The 14074-nt window shown below is 44.9% G+C and overlaps 1 protein-coding gene and 1 long non-coding RNA gene across 5 annotated transcripts in view; both read right to left on the bottom strand.

The window, feature by feature from the left end:
* LOC139050397 (uncharacterized) overlaps positions 1-1911 on the bottom strand; it is an 84260-nt gene extending 82349 nt beyond the window's left edge. For all 4 annotated transcript variants that reach the window (XM_070526698.1, XM_070526699.1, XM_070526701.1 and 1 more), the window contains exon 1: positions 1773-1911. The gene's annotated coding sequence lies outside the window, so the exon portion shown is untranslated. The remainder of the gene's footprint in view (positions 1-1772) is intronic.
* A 4107-nt stretch (positions 1912-6018) lies between these two features.
* Positions 6019-7611, bottom strand: LOC139051055 (uncharacterized). The gene is made up of 3 exons (XR_011509213.1): positions 7378-7611; positions 6407-6617; positions 6019-6062 (listed from the first exon to the last, which is right to left on the bottom strand). It is a non-coding gene; the product is annotated as an uncharacterized lncRNA (long non-coding RNA).
* Between the last annotated feature and the right edge of the window lie 6463 nt (positions 7612-14074).

Genomic DNA, 14074 nt, shown 5'->3' with positions numbered 1-14074 from the left:
CGACGACGGTAAGAGGACAACCGGATGACGAAACTTGAATGACGGCGATGGAACACTCGCCTCCGCGTCGCGATGGGAAGACCACGAGTACACGCCGAGGAATGTACGACGATGACGCAATGACAAGGATGGCCTGACAACGGCTGTGCGATCACGGTGGTTTGAACAAAGGTTCGTTCAAAATCTTGGCTTCGCTTCGAGTTCTTGAAGGGTTTGACTTCGCCCTACCATTTGCTAGCCGCCTGGCTAGCTCACATTGTAGAGTGGCTGCCCCCAAAAGGCGGTGGTTCCGGCTTTGAGTCCCAGACCAGGGAAAATTTTTATTCAACGCGAGGCTTTTCTTTCGATGTAAACTTATGGGTTTCCTTAGTACCAAATGCTACGATTTTGTGGATGTCTCATTTGCCCTGTTAATTAATTAAAATGATGGTTAACAGGAAGCTTTAGCTCGGGGGTTGTGATATAGATACATGTGGGTGGAGAAATCATTTGTATTTGGCAACCATCGCACCAACTTTGATGACGGTTGTTGCATATAAGAAAAAGTTATAACATTGTGAGGCTTATAAGGAAACGTTGATTTAAGCGGGCAAGTGTTTCGCAATATTGTTGAAATTTCAAACTTTTCAGAAAAGCAACTCTGTCTCTGAAGAACTATAAATGATATCTCAATTTTGCGAACATCATTTAATAGTACATCTAAAGCAAATGAAATATATGTAGTATACATGGTTCTCCAATCACCACTAACGTAGGAGTAGGGCTTTTGCAAAACCATTTCAAACCCTATGTGAAATATACGTAACCTATATATTGATATATCAAGCTTGTGCGGCCCATGTGGTCCAATGTTTGCAGCTGATAATACTGCAATATGTGCTTTTGGTGCAGATGTTAGGAATTTGTAAAATTCGTGCTTACATTTTCATAACTTACCGATATTCAGCAATTTGTGTAAACACTTTGGGGCCACAATCAAAATCCTGCTTGCTACAGTTTCTACAATTTAGATTTCTATCGAAAATGCGACAAGGTGTATTGAAATTTGTCTAAAAGATATCTTATAAAAGCAATTTTTTGTTTTACATGTATTCGCATGGCTGGCATAGAACTTGGCTCCGACAAAAAGCTTCCTCTTAAGGTTGCGCGATCACGATGGTATTATGATGTAATGACGTAACCAAAATGAAAACGATGGCGTTAAGACTGTGTTATGATGACTAGGAAATAAAAACCCGAGTATGGTAGAAGAATATGGATCTCTGAACGCTGACGACGGTGTGAAACCAAGGAATGATCCAAGGGAATGGAAATGATGAAATGACAAATGGCGGCAAGTGTGCGTTGTAGCTTACGGCCACGCTTACATTAATCACCTGCAACCCCTGACCATCCCGGTTCGCCCTAGACCTAAACATTTATTCGTATGATGCAGCACGTATTTGCTAAAATGAGGTGGCCGTTTGCACTATGTCTGATACGCGACAATAGTCCAAGAAAGCAGCTCCTGCATATGTATCCCCAAATATATACGCTGAAGTACCCACCGACCCCGCTGAACTCAACAGCCAGCAGATCCGCGAAAAAGTGGGCAAAGAAAGCTTCGTTTTAATTAAAGTACTCAGACAGATCTCCTGTGCAGGGACAAGCCGCCTCTTCTTTACCTTCCTCCGGATGGAGCCGCAACTATTATCTTAGCCGTTAGGCTTCCCTACCCGCTGTTTCGGCGCCATAAACAAAAGCCACTGTCGATGCTCCGATGAAATGTTTACCTGATGTATAAGTCGGAGTAAAAGCGGGAACCGCAGGAGAAGCACTCGGTCAGACAGGGTTCGAGGTCCGCCGCAAAGTGGTCGTCGGAGCCGAAGAAGCGCAAAATGGCGACGAGCAAAGTGGCAACTGCCCTCAGCAGATGCGAGCATAATATGATGACGATGATATCCTTAGAAAATGTGGCGCATACCCACTCTGGGGGACGGGTCAAGAAATAGACGTCAGAAAGACCGCAAATATGAAGTAACCCTTAATTAGATGCGTAGAAATTTTTAAACATGGAAGTAAGGAAACTTTGGAAAAGCCAGACTGATATGTGCAGAATGAGATGGCGAGAAATACATGAAAAGAATATTTGAAAATTATGGTAGGAGACTTATAGGTAAAATATTAGACGTATAGGTAAAGTGAGGGAAGCTTTAAATGAAGCCTGCGTATGTAAAAGGAAAAGAAGTAAAACTTCACAACTTCATTGCAACATGTGGTTGATCTTCCCGAGATAACCGCGAAGTGATGCTTACACACACATACACACACACACACACACACACACACACACACACACACACACACACACACCACACACACACACACACACACACACACACACACACACACACACATATATATATATATACAGTGAAAGCTCGTTAATTCGAACTTCAATAATTCGAATTTATGGATAATTCGAACTGTACGATTTGGTCCGGCCAAGCTCCACAGAAGTCTATGTACAAAAAAGACCGTTAATTCGAACGCGAGAAGGTTCCCTCACGGATAATTCGAACTACGCTCGCCTGGCACATGGCCAGAGAAACGCGCCTACTGCCTACGCACAAGGCTGCATTACCTCCTAAACGGAGAGAACGGCGAGAGAAGGCAAAATAGGAAAAAAATCTAACCGACGCGGGGTCAGCCAGAAGGCAGCGGAGGCTGCCGCCTCTCCGTTCTACGTAACCTCCGAGACTTCTTGCCCGTTGCGAATCTCGGAGGCTTTGCAAACCTTGTACAGCTGCTAATGTTGTGCGGAGATGGCACGGCAAGCGCCAAAACACAGCGAATCAAGTACGTCGCAGCTGCGCTTGCAATCAAGAACCAACGAATCAGGGCCTTCGCCACCTTCACATGTCCGGCGTCTTTGTCTCGGCTGTCTTCATCGGTTGTGTACCTCTGTTTTCAGCTTAGGAGGTATCGGCCGTCGCTATTCATTGTGATGGTGTTAAGCCTTGGCTAACGTTCGTTTCGGTGGACATCGGTGGTGTGGCACAGTCGGACCCAGAGCTTTGACTTGAAGAAGGCGTGGGCCCGCGGCACACGCCATCACTTTCTGACACGCCAAATTTCTGACATTCCCTACTGCTTCCAAATCACAGTGTACTGTTGCTCTCCTTGACTTTCGTTAGTTCGAACTTTGGTTAATTCGAACTGAAGCGGCTTCCCCTTGTGGTTCGAATTAACCAGCTTTTACTGTATATATATATATATATTACGTTACGTAGAAGTGGTGATATTCTTAGAGTGTAGCGCAGCTCTCCGGCTTGTGGCATTGTACTCTGCTTTACTTGACTTGCCGGTTCCGTCAGTTTGATCTTGCCTATCACGTGGCGATACGGCTCAGATATATTAAAGCAAATTGCGGCGGGAAATACCTGGTATCAAATTGCGCAAAGGTGCGCTTTCTGAAACTGACGCTAAACTCAGCATGCTTCAAGCCGCCATCATCCGCCGCCATCGAGGCGCTTGTTCAGCTTTAAGAAGCGGTGCCTACGAAAGCAGGAGGGTGATTCTACTCGCCATATCAGACAGTATGGAAAACTGTTATCGCCGAAAATGGTTGGATTCCATAAACGCCAACTGATGGATGGATCGATAGATAGATGGAAGGTAGGAGCGTCCCCTTTGAAACATGGTGATGGCAATTGCCACCATGCCCAGCTTTTATTTTTGTTTAATTGCATTGTATGTTAATAAAATTCGCCATTTTATTTCCGCACGTCTTCCTACACAATTAAAGTTATGTCACCTCTCTGCTTTTGAGCCACCAATCTACCAATCGCTTTTGCTCATTTCCACCGCATACTTATTTACATGACCATTGTTATCTCTAAACCCTACGGCCTCAGTAAAGGGCAAGATATAGTCCGGCGTAACGCGCGCGCGCGGCCACGCGCGTCGCGGTTAAGCGACGTCGGTGAAAAACGCGCACTCTACAGTTCGGCGTCATGGCGTAGCCGGCGTGCCCAGGCGCGCTTGGCGAACTCAACGCCGCCGGCGCGGAGATAGAGCGTGTTCTATTTCACGCGGCTGACGCTAGACCAGAATGCACTGCGCGCTGTAGCGGCAGCGAGCAGAAGGCAGAATGGCGGCCTGCGATGCGCGTCCTGACAGTGCGCCTGTGGTTTTTTCAACATCTGTGTGTGATGACAGCGCGAGTGAGGACGCCTGCTTGAAGCGATTAGCAACCATCCATGTGTATACGATGTGAAACGCATGGACCACCGCGACACAGAGCGGAAGAACCACGCGTAGGAAGCTATACGAAAGCAGTGTGGTCTCGCCACAGGTAAGCTGCATTTCGCAGCTCCTGTACTAGCTGGTGGTACACTGTAAAAAATTTCCGTAATTTTACGGTCAAACCTGCCGTAAAAATTACGTAGACCGTTCAGTTTCATGAAAAACGGCGGAATTCTACGTAAAAAAACGGACGTGAGCTCTGTTTTTTGAAATACGGAGAACCGTCCGTAATTTCATGTGGAGGGCAACTGAGCATGTTAAGAGCGAAAAATCAACACGCAACGAATATAAAGAAAAGACACCGCCCACGTTTACCAGCAGTTACATAATATCACCATAGGTAACGCTGCTTGAACATTATTCATAGGCGAATCGTAGTACGCACGCACAAACTGAAGAGGTTTCAGCGGTGGCGCTGCTTACCACCCTTCATCGCTTCTACACGACGGGTTGCATTTCTCCGCCTCAACACTATAGAGTGGACAGCGGCTGGAAATGGCGGTGTGCGGTGGTGGTATACCTGTTGCATTTGGGATTTCACTGAGAGAATAAGAAGGAATCGACGATGGACTACTACTCAAGTAAGTGATTTAAGTGTCCTTTTTTGTTGTTGGTGCACGTCGCGCGTGCGAAATGCACCGCGATGGCCGGTGACGGGCTCAAGGAGGCTATGGCTCAACTGTGTTGTGTGAGCATGCCCTGTCAATGCCCTGTAACGACATTCCCGCTTGGCCATGAGGATTGATAAAGCCGCGGCATTGCGAGACTGTGATAAATGGTGTAGCGTTTGTTGTGCTGATTGCATATAGAGTACATTGAGGCGCGTAGGCAACATCAGCGACGATGTCGTCTGTAGCAGTTATCGGCTGTATGTGCCAGCTGGTTTACTGACGTTGGCATTCCAGTTTTGCAATGTGTTGTGATGTGTTCTTGGCATTCCAAAATAAAGTGAAGTTACTGTTCCCCTTAGCAATCTCTCACGGCGCGGTGTAACACTATGTTAGCCGTATTCGGCGACGCATTGCATCACAGCGGAATTCTATTTTTTCTTAAGCTTAGGACGCATTGTGCTTGGCGTGCATTATCGCTGTGTTCATATGCGTAATTGAAAGACTGCTTCTGGAATCGAAAGTCTGCTTGTGTGTGAAGACCTCATAGAGCATGTTGCATGCGATGCTTCTACATCACAATGAATGGACGGTGTAGCGTGCTTGCTGCCGTACCCTAGCAAAAATTCCCAATAGAAAAACCAATAGCCTATTAGGTTATTGACACCTATTGGTCTATTGGTTTTGTATTTGCCTATTGGAACTATATTGGCCTATTGGAACTATATTGGGCTATTGGAACTGTATTGGGCTATTGGAACTGTATTGGGCTATTGGAACTGTATTGGGCTATTGGAACTATATTGGGCTATTGGAACTATATTGGGCTATTGGTAATGTATTGGCTTTGTACTTGCCTATTGGATCATTGACACTTATTGGTCACTTATTTGCCTATTAGAATTAGTCTTGTATAAGTGTGTCGTTGGTGTCCGTCTTCATGCAGAGGGTCTGCAATGTGGCAACACCCCCTAGTATAATAAGCAGAGTGGATGATTGAGGCATATATATGTACAATATATTCTCCATATCAAAATTACAGATGTTTCTTCTGGCCTTTCATGATATCCGAGATCTTGCAGGCGACTATCTTGCCAAGGCAACTTTGTCTTGTTGCAATTTCTTGCACGTTGCTGCATCGGCGCTCAAGGTAGTGCCTGAAAAATGCTGAAAATAAAATAGGGCCAAGAAATGAGAAACTGAAGCACTTTCTTTTAATCTATCAAAGCTTAATTTGAATTGCAAAGTATTAGTATAGAAAGTTGGGAGCAGCGAGAAATTGTCTAGACCTTTAATTCACTGCATATCTGCACGATGTTGCAACAGATTAACTACATGGTCTTGGCTTGTAGCGCGAAGTGAACACGGACACAGAAAGGAGCAAACAGGACGCTACAAGCCAAGACTATGTTACCGTACCAACTCGCGCTACTGTCTATCCTTTAGATTAACTACAGCAAAAGATTGCATGTATGCACCAGTTATAGCATCTTAAGTGTGCTAGAGCATACCTTTCAGAACATCATATTTTATTGCATCCAAGGGTGGCTTGGCCTCCGTTTTTGTCCTATTTGATGCAGCGCCAGTGACACTTCTGTTCATGAGGCCTGCAGTTGAAAATATTTGCACGCTGGCCTCACGAACAAAAATGCCATCTTTTGGGCGCTGCATCAAATGTTCATAGATGGACTTCTGCAGCCACACGCCGCTACCCAGGAACACCTGAAATGATAAAACAATCGCAGCAATATTGTCACATACCAACATTTACTACTGCAACAGAAAATTAAACAATGCAATACTATTTTTCAATAATGGTTTATGTCATTGTAGTCGCTAGATTATGCTGCAATGCAATTACCAATCAACATAAAAGGCAGCTGCTTGTAGACATTTACATGCAGCGTTTTAGTTATCAAGGGAAAGAAGGTTGGCCTTGGCTAGTGTGTGCAGGCAAATGAAACAACAAAGAAAGAAAAAAGCAAAGCAAAAAAAAAAGATGAGATGAGTACACAGGTCTAGCGCTCAGTTATGAATAAACTCACCCCAAAAATGTTTTGCGAAGAAAGAACAGTTACAGGCAGTTAAATATTGGCACCAACTTCTGACCTTGTGCAATAAGCACATTCTTTGAGCTCTGTTGATTTCTGTAATTACTATTTGATTCCAGCAAAATGCTTTGCTAGGCTAGAAGTGCTCTATCCTATCACCCTTCATTTTTTTTTCTTCTGCTTCCATTATGTCCTTATTTCACTGTATGGAGCTACACAGCAAACAACACACAATACTCACCAAAACCAAGGGCAGCAGAATCAAGAACAAGTTATATGAATGACAAGGAAGATCGAGCAAGTCAGAGTAAAAAATCGCCTCAATATTTCAGTACTAAAGCACCAAAACAGAGTAAGAGCAGGACAACTGGCCATTCATCACCTGTACTTTGAAACAAATGAAATTTAAGTGAAGTTTAATTAGCACAAACCTCGTTCCCAATTGTTGAGTACAGCTTTGTACCTTCCACCATCTCACTATCGGCACCCTCCCAGCTTGCTTCGGCCTCTGCTGCAGAATGTGGCCTGGTGGGTGATTGTTCAATTGTGGGTGCAGCAAGAGATACATGCTCTGCTCCCTCAAGGGAAACCTGTGGTGTTTTCTTGTGTGCGGAGCATTTCGCAACCACTGTTGTGCAGGAGCCGGGTTGATTCTCCCGCAACAGCATGCGGTTTTCTGTGCAAAGAAATACATGGTGGTACTCAATGGAAAATAACTGTTTTTGCTAAACAACTTTCGATTCACATACCACATGTGTTCAGTATAACTGAAAGGGATGACAAACAACAGCCAAATATGTGCATCTTTGTAGCTAGCAATAAAAGTTTACCGTTGCAAATGGAATAAGAACTGCTATAAAATGCAAACCTGTCTTAAAAATCTTGCTACACAATGCTTTTTCAAGCATTTCCACTCGTTTGTTGAGGTTTTCATTTTCAGTTTGGAGCCGCTCATTTGTCGCTTTCAGCAGGCTATTTTCCTGCTCCACCCGCTTGGCCTCAGCTTTCCAATCTGGTTCACTATCGCCAGTTGTGGCAAACAGTGCCTCCATTTGCTCTTGCTGAAACGCTGCCTCGGCTTCTCTCTTCTTCGACTTCAACCGCTTCGCAGCCTTTTTCATTACCTACATTTAAAATGGCAATAGAGAAATGTGACCAGGTAATATTTACTCACTCTTACAGGGCAAAAACATGAATACAGAATTTGTGAAACAGAAAAATTACAGCATGAGCATATGCATAGCAGGCTGTCATGAAAATGTAGTCATTTTCCCAGTAGAAGCAAATTATTTGATACGTCAAGATGTCCTAAAGCTGCTACATGGAGAAAGAAACTGTGGTTTTTTTCAGAAAGTCTTTCATCAATGAATTACAATCACTGATATGTTGTTTTCCGAGATGGTGATGTGACTATCATACCGTACGCATGCCACTAAATGTCAACATAAAGATGGCCTAAAATAAATTAAGCTAGGGCAGTATGAGGCAATGAGATGTACATTATGTACACCGTTGTAATTTTTTAACGATAACACGCGAGCATCGACCGTACGGGGTGTCAGCGGCGTAGTAGCGGCGAGATAGGTGGGATTGCCAACTTTGTGTGCGGTCGTGCGAGACGAATTGTAGTTCGAATGTATTGTGCTGTGTTCGCTTCAGGGGTGCCCCTCACCACTAGAAGGCCACTGACACGCCGTGCAGTCGATGCTCGCGCGATACCATTAAAAATGCGAGGGATATCGCAATCAGTAATGAATTAAACATATAGACATATTAGTTGACCATCATGTGGCTCGTATAACGATACTTTTAACAATAAGATCGAGAAGGTGCTTGGCACGCACTACAACATATAAATCGTATCAACTAGAGAGTTATTATAAGGTGATAAACGCGTTTTTGACAGACAAAAAGAAAGGGTTAGCGAGACTTGAAACAACGCTCACGTGCAAGGCGTGTCCTTGACAAGTCTATATTTCTGTTTATGAATGCTGACAAGCAGAAAAACAAACTTCAATATTATATGTGCACAAATTTCCAACCTCGGCTAAAGAATCGGCGCTTGAAACCGAGGCGTCGCTGGCCTCGCTGTCGTCGGACACAGGACGCGGAGGGCGGGGGACACGTTTTCCTGGCCTTTCGGCTTCCTCCCTTGTTTCTAATGGGCAAAAAAGTGAAATCACAAAAACATGAAATATGAGCAAATCAGATACACTTAACTCACCAAACAATCGGAGCACTTGGGCCTTGAAGTATCCTTCCTGTTGCTCATCTTTCCAATATACCTGCTGCCATTTCGTTTTGTCAAAATCGAAGACACTTCTCGCTGTAAAATTCTTAATCTGGTCGACATTTACGACGACCTTCATGTCATCGTCGCGGAAGCGCACAAGAGCAAACATGATGCTTAGTGAAGTATCAAGATACTAGCCTGCACGTGCAGTGAACGCGTCAGTACACAAAGCGACTGAACTGACGGCGACTCAGCTACACTGTAACTCAGCTTAACAGGGATGCCGGCTGGGCTTGTCTTCGTTCGGCCGAGCGTGGATAGCGCGATAGCGGCCGACCATGCGCCGCATAGTGGTCGGCCGCGTTTGCACATTCACATTTTCTCCCACTGTATATTTATAGAACAATTTCTATTGCTCAGCGTAAATGTCTTTATGTTCAATATTATATATTTTTTTTTAGTTTACAACTTGGCTGAGCCACGTTAACCAAGGAAGATGTTGGAAAAAAAAATTCTGACATGCAGCGTCATCACACTGTGCAGCGTTGTACTTTTAATGTGAACTGACTGGTTCTTGTAGGTTGTGGTCTGTGGCGCAGTGGAATTTCCTTGGCAAGCATCGTGCCCCACGTGTTTCTGCAAGTTTTCTCTTACACCGCGTGCGTCTCGCCGCCCTCGCTGGATTATCTTGGTTTCAAAGCTATATATCGATGGCTAGCGGTGATCCAGAAGTTGAGTGCTCCGCTCACCCTCGCTTAAAGAAGCGGAAGCTGTATTTGGAGCCTGGTGAACCTTTCGTGGTTGCACGAACAACGCTCCGGTTCCAGGCAAGCGGCTCCAGCACGGTCTTAGCCCCTCACCAGACTCCAAACGCAGAGCCAGCAGATTGCTGCTCGGCGAGAGATGGTGCACTTATGTCAGAAGAGAGTGATGTTTGTCACCACCAGTCAACGCGTTGTGCCGACGATGCATGCGCGGAGGAGCGAGCTAGCGCGGACAGCGCAGATGTTGAAGACTGTGGAGTGGATACGGAGGACGCTGCCTACTGCGCAAGCGATGAAGACACCCCAAGTGATGCAGACACCGCAAGCGATGTGGAGGACTTCCTGAAGCTGTTTTCTAATGAACGTTTGCCGAACTCCGAATTAAGTGTTGCCGATGCAATGGTCGTGTTAATGGCATATTCAGCATCAGCTGGTTTGAATTGGAGTGATATGGAGAAGCTCGTTCATGTGATGAACCTTCTACTGGGAGCTGACGTGCTGCCGTCATCGCAGTATTTGCTGCGAAAGGCCTGGAGGAACTGGCAAGGGCAGGTGGTTAGACGCCACTACTTCTGCACGTCGTGCAGTACTCCTGCTGCAAATCCGACTCAGCGAGATTTCGTTTGTACGAACTGTGACGCTCATAATTCAGCGCACAATTTCTTTGCAATACTGAACTTAAAAAAACAAATTGAAGTTATGCTTGCAAAGAAGGAATTAGCCGTGACGCTGCTGGATACTCTTCGCAAGAAAAATCGAGGCGGGAGCCCATCACAGAGTTCTGGCGATGCAACTGTTTTGACGGACATCACGGATGGTGCCTTGTACCAAAAGCAAATGGAAGGCTGCCAGTGGAGTGATATATCCCTCACATTCAACACTGATGGCGCCAAAGTATTTAACTGTAACAAGACAGCCTTGTGGCCCATCCAGTGCGTTATCAATGAGCTACCGGTAGCATTGCGTTGGAGAAATGTTTTACTGGGTGGTCTCTGGTTTGGAAAAGGACACCCGGAAATGTGTAAATTTTTAGAAGTTTTTGTGAAGGAGGTGCTTGAAACAGGTTCCATAAAGTGGCAATGCAATGAAGAAAAGCTGGAGTCAAGGATTGAAGTGATTTGCTGCTGTGTGGATGCACCAGCACGTGCAGCAGTCCTGAACGCAAAGCAGTTCAATGGGTATTTTGGATGCAGCTTTTGTCTACACAAAGGCGAAAGACACAAAGGTATGTCACTGTTACGTTTTTTGTCTATATAAACGTTGCTTACACTGCATGTCAGAGCAACTAGCAACATTTTTCTTCTCTATAAATGCTGCTAACATTGTATGTCAGAGCAACTAGCAGTGGTTCAGTTTCTGTATATTGGCCATCTAGTGCAAACTCAATTATCTGAATTACGTGTTAATTACGTGTTATCTGAATTACGTGTTAATTTTATGTCCAGAAAATAAGTATAAATTCTCTGCCGCCTTATATATAGCAGAACTGAGGGGTGGAGGGGCTTGGTTGTTTGTGTTTGGACCGCTTCCCCTGCCTGAGGCATGCAAGCCCTCAGTAGCGAGAGTGCAACAAGCCCCCCTCTGTCTCTGAAGGCTACTCTGGACCTACCCCTGCCTTAGCTGTGTGCTGTCAGTCGTATATACTGCAGTGAAACTGATGTTAAGACTTTGTTATTTTGTGCTGCACTCTGAATAGTATGATTACTTTAATATTTCAGGGTCCATGAAGTATCCAGTGCTGGGAAGCCAAGTGCCAGCAGTACGCACTACAAGTCAGGTCAAGTCGGACATCCGAGTGGCCCTGTCAACTGGTGAACCTTCACATGGTGTCAAAGGATCCACACCACTTGCACAGCTTCCAAAGTTCGATTTAGTGTGGGGAGTATGCCCTGATTACATGTATGCAGTCCTTGAAGGGGTTACCAAACAACTCGTGGAAATTTGGTTAAGTCATGTGCAGTCACCTGCATACATTGGGGAGCCATCAAAGTCTCAAAGAGTGACTGCACGACTGTTGCACCTAAGGCCACCTCAATTTTTTACTCGACTGCCACGTACACTGGATGACCGCAGCATGTGGAAGGCTAGTGAATGGAAGTGGTGGCTTTTATTCTATGCAATTCCATGCCTTGACGGTATACTACCAAAACAGTACCACGAGCACCTGTGCCTCCTCGTCAATGGCATTTTTCTTTTACTGAAGGACAAAATTTCTAAGGATGACCTCAGAGGAGCCATGGATAACCTATCCAAATTCGTTTTCAAGGTTGAAGAGCTGTATGGAAAGTCAGCTATGACATTTAATGTCCATCAGCTGCTCCACCTTCCACAGAGCGTACGGCAGCTCGGGCCTTTATGGTCTCATTCAACATTCGTGTTTGAATCTGGAAACGGCACATTGTTGAACTTGGTTAGTGATGCGAACGGAGTGCCACTGCAGGTTCTCGAACGTTTCGCAATGCGCCTACAACTTTCGCAGCTGCTGCAATCCATGGCTTTTTCTGAGAAGGCACGTGCATTGGGCCAAAAAATGACTGCTGCCTGTGCTGTAGAGAGCCCGCCAGACAAGCCACTAGGCAAGGGCTTGTTTTCAACAGAAATTTCAAGTGCAGAGACCGTTTTCATTGAAAAATTGGGCTACTGTCCAAAGAATGTTGTGGAGCACGAAAGGGTATGCCTGAAAGGACAAGTTTTACATGTGCATACCTACCAAAGGACAAAAAGAACATGCAACTCTTATTTTAAATCTAAAAATGGTGAGCACCACATGCTGAGCAATGTTTTGGTTCTGGAAGATGCTACGTGTGTCCTTCTGTGTCGGAAGCTTATATGTCGAAAGCACAAAATAGTGAACCACATGCACATCTGTACTGATGTTGGGGATGAAGTGCTTTTGTATGGTGCCGAAGTGGACCGAGTTTGTGTTGCAATGAAAGTTGGTAAAACACTTTACATTCCTGACATCCCTAACATGTATGAACAGGATTAGGTGCAACAGTGTCAGAAATTGCAGCATATCTGTTTTTACAGCAATACTTTTGGTAGGCTCACTCCCCTAGACATTTTCGCATCTGCCAGTGTTCGCCGCTGGAATTCCAGAAGGCACTGCCAGAATTTTATCATCAGCCTGGTTACGCCCACTGCAAGGCAAAGGCCTCTCCCATACTTCTCCAACTACCCCGGTCATGTACTAATTGTGGCCGTGTTGTCCCTGCAAACTTCTTAATCTCATCCACCCACCTAACTTTCTGCGCCCGCCCTCTGCTACGCTTCCCTTCACTTGGAGTCTAGTCCGTAACCCTTAATGACCATCGGTTATCGTCCCTCCTCATTACATGACCTGCCCATGCCCGTTTCATTTTCTTGATTTCAACTAAGAAGTCATAAACTCGCCTTTCTTCCCTCAGCTAATCTGCTCTTTTCTTATCCCTTAACGTTACACCCATCATTCTTCTTTCCATAGCTTGTTGCGTCGTCCTCAATTTGAGTAGAACCCTTTTCGTAAGCCTCCAGGTTTCCGCCCCGTAGGTGAGTACTGGTAAGACACAGCTATTATACACTTTTCTCTTGAGGGATAATGGCAACCTGCTGTTCATGATCTGAGAATGCCTGCCAAACGCACCCCAGCCCATTCTTATTCTTCTGATTATTTCCGTCTCATGATCCGGATCCGCAGTCACTACCTGCCCTAAGTACATGTATTCCCTTACGACTTCCAGTGCCTCGCTGCCTATTGTAAATTGCTGTTCTCTTCCGAGACTGTTGAACATTACTTTAGTTTTCTGCAGATTCATATTTAGTAGGGGTGTGCGAATATTGAAATTTTCGAATACGAATCGAATACGAATAAGGCGAAAAACAGTCTTCGAATATCAAATCGAATATCGAATACATGTTTAGTATTAAAAATTGCAAAAGACGTATAGGTAGCTTTATTACCCTTTTAAAAATAATATTGCTCTCTACAAGGCTGCTTCAGGTTAAAGAGGCACCCATTATAGATAATGGACTCAGGTAATGCTCTCAGTCAGGTAAAACGCTTGTTACAGATTGTCGTGAAGAAAAATTAACTGCTCAATATGGTCAGAAAGTAAACGCTCTCTATGCACTGTCACATTTCTACTGGTAGAA

This window comes from Dermacentor albipictus, chromosome 10, assembly GCF_038994185.2.
Source record: "Dermacentor albipictus isolate Rhodes 1998 colony chromosome 10, USDA_Dalb.pri_finalv2, whole genome shotgun sequence".
NCBI lineage: Eukaryota > Metazoa > Arthropoda > Arachnida > Ixodida > Ixodidae > Dermacentor > Dermacentor albipictus.
Note: the sequence above shows the minus strand (reverse complement) of the source record. Positions and strands in the feature narration are given on the sequence as shown.